This window comes from Protopterus annectens, chromosome 12.part0 (assembly GCF_019279795.1).
Source record: "Protopterus annectens isolate FY-2018-M chromosome 12.part0, PAN1.0, whole genome shotgun sequence".
Taxonomy (NCBI): Eukaryota; Metazoa; Chordata; order Ceratodontiformes; family Protopteridae; genus Protopterus; species Protopterus annectens.
Window position 1 is genome coordinate 793495878 of NC_056746.1, and position 14317 is coordinate 793510194.

Sequence of the window (14317 nt, forward strand, 5' to 3'; positions counted from 1 at the left end):
AGAACTACATAATGCTATAGTACCAATAACTAGATAGGCAGGGGTTCTAATCTCAGTTCTGGAAAATGTGTGTGGGTGTGTAAGTGTGTATGTTTGTAGGTAAAAGCATTTTGAGGTGTTTTCCACCCTGTACACTTCTCATTGCCCTACTTTACAAGGGCTGCTGATGTCATTCACCTTAGAAGTACCTTGGGACAACCCTCAGCCCTATAAGCTCCATGGTACTTGTGATAACTATGTAACACTATAGTACCAATATTTAGATAGGCAGCGGTGCTAATCTCAGTTCTGTCAAATGTGCATAAGTGTTTGTAAGTTTGTAGGTGAAAGTATTTTGTGGCCTTTCCCACCCAGTACACTTCCCATTGCCCTACTTTACAAGGGGTGTTGATGTCATTCACCTTAGGAGTTCCTTGGGACAGTGTCAAAACCTGTAAGCTCCATGGCATGTGCAATAATTGTGTAATACTGTAGTGCAAATTAATAGATAGCTAGGGGTTCTAAACTCAATGCTGGCAACTGTGATCCTGTGTGTGTGGGGGGGGAGGTGGCAACCATATCCTCTGGGGGTGTTGGTTATAACATTTTGAGGTGTGTACCACCCAGTACACTTCCCATTCACCTACTTTACAAGGCCAACTGATGTCATTCATCTTAGAAGTACATGTAGACACACTTTAGCCCTATAAGCTCGGTGGCATATGCAATAATTGCGTAATTCTATACTACAAATAATTTGATAGGTGCTGGTTCTAATCTCAATACTGACAAGTGTACTACTGTGTGTGAAGCATATCCCCTGTGGCTATTGTGTGTGTTGGTTATACCATTTTAAGGTTTGTTGACCCACTCCCCATGGCATTACTTAAAAGAACCTCTTAATGGCATCTGCCTTACATACATCATGTTAAACTATACAGCCCATACTAGTCGTCTGTACAGATGTATACAGAATATCCAGATGTTTGCAGCATATATGTGGTCTGTGTCCCCTAACAATATGCAGTTATGACAAATCATTGCCAAATATGTCACAATTACCATAGTGACAGACATATCAGCATCAGACTTCTTATCTGTCTGAAACATCATGCTAATGCAAAGTCTGTTGCTCTAACACTTGTCTAATTTTGTAAAAGCAATATATGACAGCAGTTGCTATTTTGGTTGTTTTATCCCACCATCCATTAAGGCATTCCCAAGATTACTTGTAAGAGATAGTAAGTATGTCCGAGCCATATAATCTCTGTGGTGCATAAAATGTGTACGTAGCACTATAGTACATACAAGTGGATATGTAGGGTTACTAATCTGTCTACTGGCAACCATGTATGTGTTTCTGTATGCATAGCCCCTGTGGCTGTCTTTACTGTGTGTATGCGATGGTTATACCATTTTGTGTGCCTCTTCCACCCTGTTCACTCGCCCTTTGCCAACCTAGTTTCAACCCCTACAGATATCATCCACCTTACAAGCACAGTTACACATTTCCTAACACAAAAGCACTGTGGTGTATGCAATAGTCATATCAGTGTGCATTGTACATAAATAGATAGTTAGGTCATCTATTATGAGAATTGTCAACTCTGTGTGCATGTGCATTTATATGCATGTCTCCATGCAGCAGTGTGTGTGTGTTTCAGATAGCTCTACCATGCTGTGAGCCTCTGAACCCATCATAGGTGATCCTAACAGCCCCTGCAATTGTCACCCACTTGAATAGAAGTGGCAGACACTGCAACACTACATTACCTCTTCGGTGGTTGTGTTATGTATCTTGCACTATCATTTGTACAAATGGGCTTGTAGAGGTTCAGCTATCAGCAAGGGTAGGTCATGAATGTGTGTGTGTGTGTGTGTGTGTGTGTGTGTGTGTGTGTGTGTGTGTGTGTGTGTGTGTGTGTGTATGTGTGTGTGTGTGTGTGTGTGGGTGTGTGGGCGTGTGTCGGTTTGCATGTATGCATGTACATACATCCCCTTGCAGCAGTCTACCTGTGTTATGGCCACCAGCATACCTCTCAACCACTCACAGAAAGACATCTGGTTAAAGCCATATGTGAAGCTGGGGCAAACAACAAACATTAGGCACACCTTTCACATATTTCTGTGACACACATGGAAAATAGATACCAGAACAGGTCATGCATTTGAATGCACTTTCCAAAGGGTATGTGTTGTTACATGACAATATCTGTCATTAATATGCAATGTCAGTCTGTCATGATCTACCAAAATGTTGGCCAGAACACTACAGGTTTATGACAGATGGAAATAAATGATGTGTCAAACATCAGTACAATCTGCAGACATATGCAAAGGTCTGGCCACCATCTGTAACCGTACCTCCCAAACTCTTAAAGCAAGAAATGTTTACAAAGCCATAAATAATGGGGTGACAAAGGCCACCAAATAGGGACCCTTATTAATTACTGCTCCTACAAACATATACAGGTGATTGAATAACAGGTTTTGCATTAGCATAAATATCCAGAAGGGTATGAAGTCTGCAACTCAAATGTCTGTCATAATTTGTTTACATCTACCGTCAATGATTTTGCAACGATGTGCTGGAAAAACCCAAGTTTATGAGAAAATGGACCAAAAATATGAGGCAAGAATCTGGACATTCTATGGAACTTTGTACAGTTGAGAGGTATGTCTGTATCACCCTGCTGGTTGCAGTCCATGCGTGGCAAGGTGCGACCTTTGACAACAACTTAAACAGTGAAAAGAAACATGTCATACAGTTCTGTACTGTTTGCATAGAGCAGTTATTGCACATCAGAAGCACCTTAATGTTATGAGAAATACTGTAAGCTAAGGTAATGTCATACAAAGAAGGTGTCATAGCAACAAACCGGAGGAAGTCCTGTGTGCTGCACTTGCCGTGGTTATGCTATGTCCTGCCAACTGTCACATTACTATAACTTGTGTCCCGCACTCCACATTTGATAATGTCACACACACATTGTCTGTGACCTATGTGTGTCCAATACATAGACATGTGAAGGCCCTGTGACTACCTGGTGCCCCTAGTAATCCACATGTATGTAGTCATGAATACTAACATGCACCACCCACAGATGTAGGTGCAGCCTATGGCTGTGTGAGGTGAAAGTATTTTTCAGTCTCTCATTGAGCCACATACTGCTGTTAACACACTGCAATGGGCCATTCAGTGTGTATGGAATGCTGTCAAGGTCCTAGCCTCCAGCTGACTGCAGACAACAGTGTCAGCATGCCATACATCAAGGACATGTCTGCAGTATCTCCCACATCAGCAACAGCCCCGTAAACACACGGAGTGTGGTGACAGACCTGAGTAACCTGTATGGCAAATTTAGTTGAGTACAGGCAACCTGTATTGGCAGTTGTCAGGAATTGCTTGTATGTGATTCACCACATAGGTAAAGGGACCACATCCATCCAAAGGTGGACATTACCTCCGAATAGTTCTCAGTCAGTACAATAGTACATTAGCAGCACAGCCAGTCTGCTATGAAGCTATGCAGACATATGCAGTATCTGTACAGGGTATGTTAACACCCACAAAGGTCAGGCATGTCCCGCAACACCTGCTCCATGCAGACAGCCTCTAATCTGTAGTCACCCACTGGTTAGTGGTCATGTTGTCCACAGGTGTCTGTAGCATGCCAAGATGGCAATGTTCATAGGTTCATAGGTTCATAGGTTCATACTAGGCTATCTGCCCTGGTGCAATTACAAGCCTAGCCCGATTTTGTTTGGCTTACGCCACCCCTTGATTTGAGTATACTGTGCCCTTTTTAAGGTTTAGTTTACTGTGCCTCTGTCTAATAGTGACACGGAAGTAATCCCTGGGACAAACCTACGATCCCCCATCCACTCATCAAGATTCTTCTTGAAGAAATTCAGTGAGGTGCTCTGCCTAACATGAATTGGAATTCTATTCCAGAGCGAAGGGAGCCTCTGGGTTATGAATCTGTCCCTCCAGCAAGTTCTATTTATTTCTGTGCTGAGGTTCAAGTCCCTCGAGCGTGTGGCTCTAAGGGATTTAGATTTACTGAGGTGGAGCATGTCCATTAATTCTGGAATGGACATAGCTTTATATGTCAGGCATAGATCGCCTCGAAGTAGGCGGTATGCAACTGAGTAGAGCTGGAGTTTTTTTAACCGAGCAGCATATGGCATCTGTTTGAGTCCCTTGATCTTCTTGGTGAGGTACTTTTGGGGTCTTTCTAATTGCTGCAGGTGTCGGGTAAGGTACATCCCAAAAGGGGCATTATATTCTATGATAGGCCTGATGAGGGATGAATAAAGGGGCACGATTACCTCTCTTGATCTAGATGTGAATCCTTTCATGATGAGGTGGGCTATGTAGAAGGTCTTTCTAACCACTTTGGCAATGTGGTTGTCAAAGGAGAGATTGCTATCAACTTGGGTCCCCAGATCCCCAATTACTTTCTCTGTACTTAATGGGTTACCGCCTATGTGGTAATTTGTGGGCACATTGTTTTTGCCAAAGGGTATGACTATACACTTTTTGGCATTTAGCTTTAGACCATGGCTCTGGCACCAGTTATCCGTCTCTGTGAGACCTTTTTGAAGGATGTTTGTGTCAGCTGGAGAGTCAATTATGGTGCCCAGTTTGCAGTCATCTGCGAACTTGGTGAGCCATAGTCTTCCCACGTTGGCCTATACCTCGGAAAAGTATATACCGAACAAGAGCGGTCCCAGGACAGAACCTTGTGGGACGCCACTTGTGACCGGTTTCGAGTCTGGCATGGCTCCAGCAACTCTCACTCTGTGGGTTCTGTCTTTGAGCCAGTTTGCAACCCATCTTGTTGTGCTCAGCCCTTCAACATCTGCCCCATGTGCAAGACTATGACTCTGTGTGCACTAACAGCATGAAAGGTCAGACTTGTATATGAGATACCAGACACACATGTTGGAGATTGCCATGTATGGCTACCAGAGACTGCCCTGTGTTAGGAATATACTCCCCAAACCCGTCAAGCACAGTACCATGCATACCCTCATCAACTGCATCAAGGTTGGGTGGATGGGAAAGAAATGGCAGGGGCAACAGATGCTGATAGGTGAATCTGTTGGGGTTAAAGTAATGGCTAGGCTTGTGAGGGACATACTGCCAATATGCAAGTAACCTCCTCTGTATGTATGAACCTGTGGTACTACAGAACACAGAGGTGACATGTATGAAGACTAGCTGACTGTGTCAAGAGGTATGTATGCAAGGTCACACTGTCTGCCCCTATTGTCCCTCACACACTGTTGCATGCATACACACCTAGTAAACATATACATATACAGCTGTACTTAGGCTGGGCCATATAGTTGACATTGTGTGTGTGTGTGTGTGTGTGTGTGTGTGTGTGTGTGTGTGTGTGTGTGTGTGTGTGTGTGTGTATCTGGAGTGGTGGTGTTAAACTGGGCCATGCAGAGGAACTGTGTGTGTCTGGTGGTGACCTGCTTGTGATAGAGATGTGTGAGTGTTTATATGCACACAGTCAAGCCATGTGGTTGCCTTACACAGGGGTATGTTGGACAGCCGTGGACTGTACATGGGAGGAAGTACAGTTCACCATCTCCGGTCACGGACACAGGAACTGGTTCTGCCAGGAGTCTAACTGGCACCACCAGGCTCAAGGTCAGATGCAGTACTTCTCCTCAAAGGTGACTGCTGTCTGCTGAATCCGTGGTGTGGACTGCACCCTCCCTTTGGTAGTGCTGGTGGTACTGCCACTATGGGAGTGTGAATGTGCATGGCCACATGGACTCTCAGATGATCTTGTTGCTGACCTACGTTCATGTGGCCGATGCCCTACTCCCACCACATGCTCCAGCACAGGCATTGCATGGTTGAGGAATGACAATGTCTCACATCACCATCTCTCCACATCACCATAATAACGTAGAGCATCATCAAAGCCATGGAGGTCATCATGCATGGCAGGAAGTGTTGCATTTATGACCCTGAGCATCTGTCTGGTGTTGCATTCAGAACATACCTGTGCCTCCATGAAGGACTGAAACATGTGTCTGGTGACACCTGCTGTGACACTTGTGACAGGGTCTTGATAAGCAGCAGTCCTCCTTTGAGCAGCCCTGTCCATCCACCTGTGTGGGTCCTCACCTGCTCTCCGGCTATGGCTAGTGTCTACACTCACACTTGCCATAGTCACCACACTAGCCTGTTCCATGCCACCACCCTCCAACTGTCCATTATCTGTGGCTGCTGGGGACTGGGTATGTGTGGACATACTGACTGCATGTGGGGACATTGTGGGTGAAAGTGGGATACCAACCAATGGCAGAGTCATCCCCCAACAACCCCACTTGTGCCTCACTATGACCACCATCATCAGAGTCTGCAAAGACACTGGCATCAGGTTGTGAGGGGGAGGGACACCAACTCCCATGCCCACCTGTGAGGGGAAGACTACATATATAAATTAATACCTGCACTATAAAGTTTGCTGATACACACACACACACACACACACACACACACACACACACACACACACACACACACACACACACACACACACACACAAACAAACAACCTCCACCAGGTGAGTGACCTGGACAGGGCTTGTTGACAACTTGGATGTGTGTCACAAGCAATCACCCTGCAGGGGAATTGGCACCCTGTCCACATCAGGCAGAGTAGCTATCTACACCTTTGCAGGCGTAACATGGTCAACTGGATGGTTAATGGCACATACACCCTTGGGATACCACCTGTGTCCCTGTTGTATGGGGACATCAGCTGCTACTTTGCATACACATGGGCTAACATGTGGCCTAGGGATATAGCCACTCAGGGCCCACAGCCTAGTAACCTGGTATGGTACATGGAATACCATATGTGGCCTGCATGCTGCAACAGACTGTGTTATGTGCCCACACATATATGTGCCATCGACTGCTGGGTGTCCCCTATGGGCAGTGTTACAGTACCATGTCTTCCAGCCTGCATCCCACAAATAGGTGAGTGCTCCTACAGGTGAATGTTGACATTTAAGGAACATCTGAGCTACACAATAACTGAGATAAGTGCATATGTGTTGTAGGGTGACCGTCTCATAGGTGTCTAACATCTTCAGCACACAGATTTTTGTGGAATGTGTACATATGCCTGAAAGATGTAGACCCCCCCCCCCCTGCCGGACATATGTGTATTTCCGCACACCAGTTGAACAATTACATGATGTTTGTCCACATAGTTTGGGGAATGTGTATGCGGCATGCCAGACCCCTGGGGGCACAGTGATGGTACATTAATATCTGGTACTGTATCCATTCCCTTATGTTGCATGCTCAGTATGTATGCACTGCTGCTGAGCCAGAGCCAGCAAACCCCCACTACTAGTACCAATAACCTGCTGTCCTGCTGCAGGGGTTCACCAGGTATGCTAGCCATAGGTATCAGGCATATAGATACAGGTGTGGTGTACACACTGACCTATCCAGAATATGTCAGGAATGGTCAGGGAGACCTGGACAATCATAGATTCATAGGTTGGTACTAGGCTATCAGCCCTAGGGCCTATACAAGCCTAGCCATAACAATTCCCTGGTTATTTCTTCCCACACTATTTACTTCCCTGGACCCCTGTCTAGCAGGGTGATTCACGTGATCCCCGGGGTGATTTTCCTTTCTCCCATCCAATCGTCAAGGTTCCTTTTGAAGAGGGCCAAGGAGGCACTCTGCTTGACATGTATGGGCAGTCTATTCCAGACTCTGGGGAGTCTCGGGGTCAGGAACCTATCCCTCCAGCATGTTTTGTTTATCGTGATGATAAGGTTTAGATCCCTGGAGAGTGTGGCTCTTTGGGATTTGGATTTCTTTAAGTGTAGCTTGTCCAACAGATCTGGGTTTGACATGGCCTTGTATATTAAGCAGTGATCGCCTCTGAGTAGAAGATATGCAACAGAATATAGTTGGAGTTTTTTAAGACGGTCAGCATAGGGCATCTGTTTTAGGCCTGTGATTCTTTTAGTGAGGTATTTCTGCAGCCTTTCCAGTTGTTGCAGATGTCTTGAGAGGTACATACCAAATGGGGCATTGTATTCTATAATGGGTCTATTGATGGATGAGTACAGTGGGACAATGACCTCCTTTTTTCTGGATGAAAACCCCTTAGTGATGAGGTGTGCCACATAGAAGGATTTCCTGACTGTTGTGGCGATGTGGTTATTGAAGGTGAGACCACTGTCCACCTGTGTCCCTAAGTCTATTATCACACTTTCCGTGTTTAGTGTACTACCACCTATGTGATAATTCATGGGTACATGTTTTTTCCCAAAGGGAATAACTATACATTTCTTGGCATTGAGCTTAAGCCTATGGCTCTGGCACCAAGCATCTGTTTCTGTAAGGCCCTTTTGTAGAATATCCACATCATTTGGGGATTCAATAATGGCTCCCAGTTTGCAGTCATCTGCGAGCTTTGTTAGCCAGAGTCCCTTAGTGTTGGCCTGTACTTCAGAGAAATAGATGCCAAACAAGAGTGGTCCCAGGACTGAACCCTGAGGTACTCCACTTGTCACTTGTCTGGAGCTGGATTTGGAGTCAGCTACTTTTACAGTGTGGGTTCTGTCAGTAATCCAGTTGGCAACCCATCGAGTGATGTAGGGATTAATGCCCAGCTTAGTAAGTTTATCTATGATTCCAGAGTGGGGGATGGTGTCAAAGGCCTTGACGAGGTCCAGATAGGCTGTGTGGGCTGCCTTACCCTCATCCACTGCTCTGGAGACTTATTTGAAGAAGTCAGTCAGGTTCAGGAGAGAAGATCGGCCCTTCAAAAACCCAAACTGGGTGGGGTCCAGTGTTTGAAGGTTGCCAATATCTTTGTTTATAAGTTCCATGATAATACATTCCATGGCCTTGCAGATCAGGCTCATCAGACTGATGGGGCAGTAGTTCCCGGGATCCAAGGTGGACCCCCTTCATGGAGTGGGATAACTGTAGCTGTGCACCACTCAGTGGGCACGAAGCCTGAGGTGAGGGCATGATTAAACATGACACTTAGGTGAGATGCCAGTTAATTTTGTAGTTCATGTAGTACACAGCCTGGGATGTCATCTGGTCCCATGGATGCTGCATTCTTAGCTTTGGAGAGTGCATTTTTTACCTGTGTGGCTGTTATTATTGGAATTTGGCAATCTTCCAGTATTGAGATTGGCCGTTTAGCGTGTGAGAGGGGGGGTGAAGTTGGCACTGAATTGATCTGCCAGGATATTGGCAATATACTTGGGATCTGTATATTTAATGCCATTCTGTTGTAGCTCACAGCAGATCTGAGCATTGCCATTTAGATTCTTGACATAGTTATAGAATGCCTTGTGGTTGTCTTTGCAATCTTTGGCAATTTTATTTTCATAAATAGCTTTGGAGGATTTTACAAGGGATCTCAGATTCTTACTGAGGCTGGTAAGGGAATTTTTTGTATCGTGGTATTTTCCTCTTTCTGCAACAGTTTCTTCCTTTTGTTGTAAAGTTTGTTTATGGCAGGAGACCACCAGATTGGCTTCCTTTTTTTTGGAGGAGAGCATCTCGGTTCTATTTGGGATTGCGCAATTCATGCATGAGTGGATGTGCTCATACAGTGCCTTAGTGTAGGACTCAGCAGTCAAACTTTCAGTTCCTGTCTGCATGGGTGTCATGAAGATTGTCACTTCTGACATGAGTAGCATGAAGGTGGCTTTGGAGAAGTTTTTTTATTGACGTTTCCTTACTGGGGAATGGGGGTGGGTGTCATGAAGTTTGTCACTTCTGACATGAGTAGCATGAAGGTGGCTTTGGAGAAGTTGTTTTATGGAGGTTTCCTTACTGGGGAGTGGGGGTGGGATGTGGATGTTAGGGGTGATTAGCTTATGGTCTGACCTGACCAACAAAGGGGTGACCATAGGTGTGGAGCATTGATTTCCCATGTTGGTAATTACCAGGTTAGGATATTGGAGCCCCTGGTGGGACTATGAATTAGTTAATCCAGGGCGTTGGAATTTATGAATTCCAAGAACTGTTGGGCAAAGGTGTTCGTACAACAGAATTTTCCCAGTTAATGGCAGGGTAATTGAAATCACCCAGTATTAGGGTGTTTGGTTGCATTTTAATATTTTCCAGTATGTTTAGAAAGGTGTGGTGAGAATCTTGGGGCATGGTGGGGGATCTGTAGCAAGCTACAGTTTGGATTGCTGTCTTACCTAGTGTTAGTTGCACCTGGAGAATTTCAATCTGTGAAATAATCCTGTATGACATTGGCAGACTAAGATGGGCTCAAGAATGGTACATGATATGATATGCCAGCTGTATCCACCAGTACGTACTGTATGTGTGATGCCCCTGCACTGGCCCAGTAATCAAGGAGCCTCAGTCCTCACTACCACCAGTGAGCTACGTACACAATAGGAGTATCACAAATACACACACAGTAAAGTACAATTACCCTTCAGAGCACACAGAGATCACAGTCAATCTGGGGCTGGATTCTCCCTCTCTCTCCAGATTACTAATAAGACTCCCCACTGGCACAGCTATATGGTTAACATCTCAGCAGAGTGCCCAAGTCAAAACATCCATCAACCTCTCTGTCCAACCTGTGCTTAGTGTCCCTGCTAAAGTAGCTGACACACACACTTTGAGATTTGGGAAAGGCACAGTTTTACCAGCTATGGCCCCTTTTGCCCACAGTTAAAGGTAGTTCTGACTGCCACAATCCAGCTCTTTATCACATACTGTAAGGCCCTTACCGAAGGGTGACAAATCCTACTGTGTGATGTGCCCATTAGCCAAATGGTAAGTGTGACCAAGACCAAGCCTATTGGAGTGGGGTATATAGTGTCACAGAATACACATGCAAGTACTTTAAGAGCTTACTTTGTTCTATACAGACCAGACACAATTACAAGGTTTACCTATATTTAATAACTAATAAAGGAACCTGACAATACTCAATCAATACAGTAACTACAGCATTCAGACTCACAGGGAATAATTTCAGACAGCATTGTAGGACAGTGTGAAATAATTATAGCAAACATCTATGGTAATAGGTTCATAGGATGATACTAGGCTATTGGTCCAGAGTCCCTTATAGGACTAGGCAAGACTTTTGCCCATGTTCCTTCAAAGTCAGCACCTGTTTCCCCTGTCCAGCAGGGACACAGGTGGGATCCCAGGGGTGTATGTTCTATTTCCCATCCAGTCGTCCAGGTTTCTCTTCAAGAGGCCTAGAGAGGTACTCTGCATGACATGGAAAGAGAATCCATTACACAGTCGGCCGCATCTTTGGGACACAAACCTATCCCCCCAGACAAGTTATATTCATGTCACAGACCAGGTTAAGGCCTTGCATGCAGGTTGCATGAGTTTAGTTTGTCTTACAGATATGCAGCAACTCCATCAGGGCTGGGTTGGGCATGGCCTTGTATGCCAGATAGAGGTCACCTCTGAGAAGTCTGTATGACACAGAGTGGTGGGATAGGGATTGTAACCAATCTGTGCATGGTAGTTTTTTGAGGGCCTGGATTCTTCTGGTGAAAAACCTCTGTGGTCTCTCCAGCTGCTGCATGTGCTTTCTGAGATACATGCTGAATGGGGCATTGTACCCAATAATGGGCCTTATAAGGGAAGAATACAGGGATGTTATGACCCTCTTGTCCCTGGATGAGATACCCTTACTTATGAGATGGGCCATGTAGGAAGCTTTCCATACAATGGAAGCAACATGGTGGACAAAAGTCAGGTTGCTATCAGTCTGGGTGCCCAAATCTCTCACAACTGACTGCATGCTTAAGACATTGTTATTAATGTGATAATTTGTGGGGAAATCACTCTCCCCAAAGGGGATGATGATGCATTCTTTTGTATTCATCTTGAGGCCATGTTTCTGGCAGCAGTCATTTGTTTGGGTGAGACCCCCTTGGAGGATGTACACATAACTAGGGAAATCAATGACAGCTCCCAACTTGCAGTTATCTGCAAACCTGGTCAGCCCTAGCCCACTGGTTTTGGCCTGCACCTCAGAAAAGTATATCCCACATAACAGAGGCCCCAAGAACACACGGTGGGGTACACCACTCAATACAGGTCTCCTGCTTGATGTGGCTTGTCCTATTTTTACTAGGTGGGTTTTATTAGTGAGCCAGTTAACTACCCATCTGTTAACATACAGATTGATGCCTAGTTGAGAGAGTTTATCTATTATGCCCGAGTGGGGAATAGTGTCAAAGGCTATGGCCAGGTCAAGGTAGGCAGTGTGCACTGTCTTCCCCTCATCCATGGCATTGGTGAATTTCTCAAACATGTCGACCAAATGTAACAGACATGACCACCCCTTCATGAAGACATGTGTGGGATCAAGTGTTTGGTGGTTGATAGGGTCCTTGTTAATGAGGTCCATGATAATCCATTCCATGGCCTTACAGATCAGGCTAGTTATGCTGATGGGTCTATAATTTCCCAAATCGGTGGACACTCCACCTTTATGTAAAGGGATGACAGTGGCTGTCCTTCACACAGCTGGAACAAAGCCAGTAGTCAGGCTTTGGTAGAATAGGGCGCCTAATGCTGCTGCAAGTTCCTGCCTGAATTCGTGTAGGATGCAGCCTGGGATTTTATCATGTCCTATGGAGGATGCATATTTTGCCTTTGAGAGAGCAGTGATGGTCTGATCCCTAGATATAAGGGGGCAGGTACTGGGAATGCCCTGATTTTCTGATGGGGGGACAGAGGGGTAACATTTTTGCTGAATCTGTCAACCAGCAGCTTTGCTATATTTACGGCATTTGTACATGTGGTGTCCTTGACCACCAATTTTACACAGATCTGGGTGCTACCTTTGAGATTACAGACATATGTGAAGATGGCCTTATGATTATGTTTAGTAGATGTGGCCAATTTAGACTCAAAGTTTGCTTTGGAGGATTTCACTAGTGCTCTTATATGCTTGTTTAGGCTAAGGAGAGATTGCTTCTAATTGGGCACTTGCTCCTTCTTGGTCCTGGACAGCACATTTTTTTCTTTTGTTATAGAGTTTATTTATTGCAGATGTCCACCAGACAGGTTTACTCTTCCTTGCGGGGGATGATTTAATCCTGTCAGGTATTCCTGATTCCATGCATCTATATAAGTGTTTGTATAGTAATTTGGTATAGTTTTGGATACTGGTGCCAGTTCCTGGAAGGGGGGGGGGGGGCTGTGAAGCTGTTTATAGCATTCCTCAGGAGGCTGTAATCAGCTTTGGAAAAGTGTTTTTCTTTGACCCTAGCGAGACGGGGGTCATGGGAGATGCTGACTTCAAACATGACCGCTTTATGGTCTGATCTTACAAGGGTGGATAATACTGCAGGGATGCTACAGTGGTTACTCATGTTGATTAATACCAAGTACAGGATATTATCACCTCTTCTGGGGGTATTGACTAGTTCTTCCAATGCATTTGTATTGACAAAATCGAGGAATCTGTGGCCATTTGTGTTCTTGCATGAGAAGTACTTCCAGTCTATGTTTGGGTAGTTAAAGTCACCCAGGATCAGGGTATAGGTTTGAATCTGGATAGATTTAAAAGGTCTAGATAGGCAGTTTGGACATCTTGGGTCAGATTTCAGGGCCTTTAGCTAGCTATGATTTGTATAGGGGTCTTGTCAATGGTTAACTGCACCTGGAATGTTTCCTGTGCATCATACAGTTTGACCAGCCTGGAGGTGTGCATGTATTTAATATATATTGAAACTCCACCTCCCCTGGCTTTACTACCCACAGCTTGGGGTCTGAATGTATGATACGATGAATAACCAAGTATGGTTGGGGTAATCTCCACAGCTTTGAATCAGGTTTCTATGACTGCGAAGATGTCAGCATTTTCTATGGTTAAGACTGTTTGCAATTAGTGCAGTTTCACATTTCGACTCCTAACATTTAGCTGTATGACCTTTAATTCAGATTTTGTTGCAATTGTTATGTTGGTAGTTTTAACCTCATCACTTTCCTGTCAGTATTTCCACCTGTGCAGTTTAAATAAGGCCATATTCTTACCCTTTGCAATCGTTGGGCCATTTTCAAAAATGCTGAGCAAAGCTGGGCCATGTGCAAGCCTGCTAAGCTGAGTTGAGCAGTGCTTATGGTGGCAAATGCTGAGCAGTGTTTAGCAGTTTGCAAATCCGCTTAGCTGAGCTGAATACTACTTAGCATAGGACTTCTTTGCAATGCTCAAGCCAGCTAAGCAGAGCTGACCACTGCTAAGAATTGCTCAGATAGGTCCTGTTTGAGCATTGCTTAGCTTGGCTTAGCTGTGCTTAGCAAAACTGA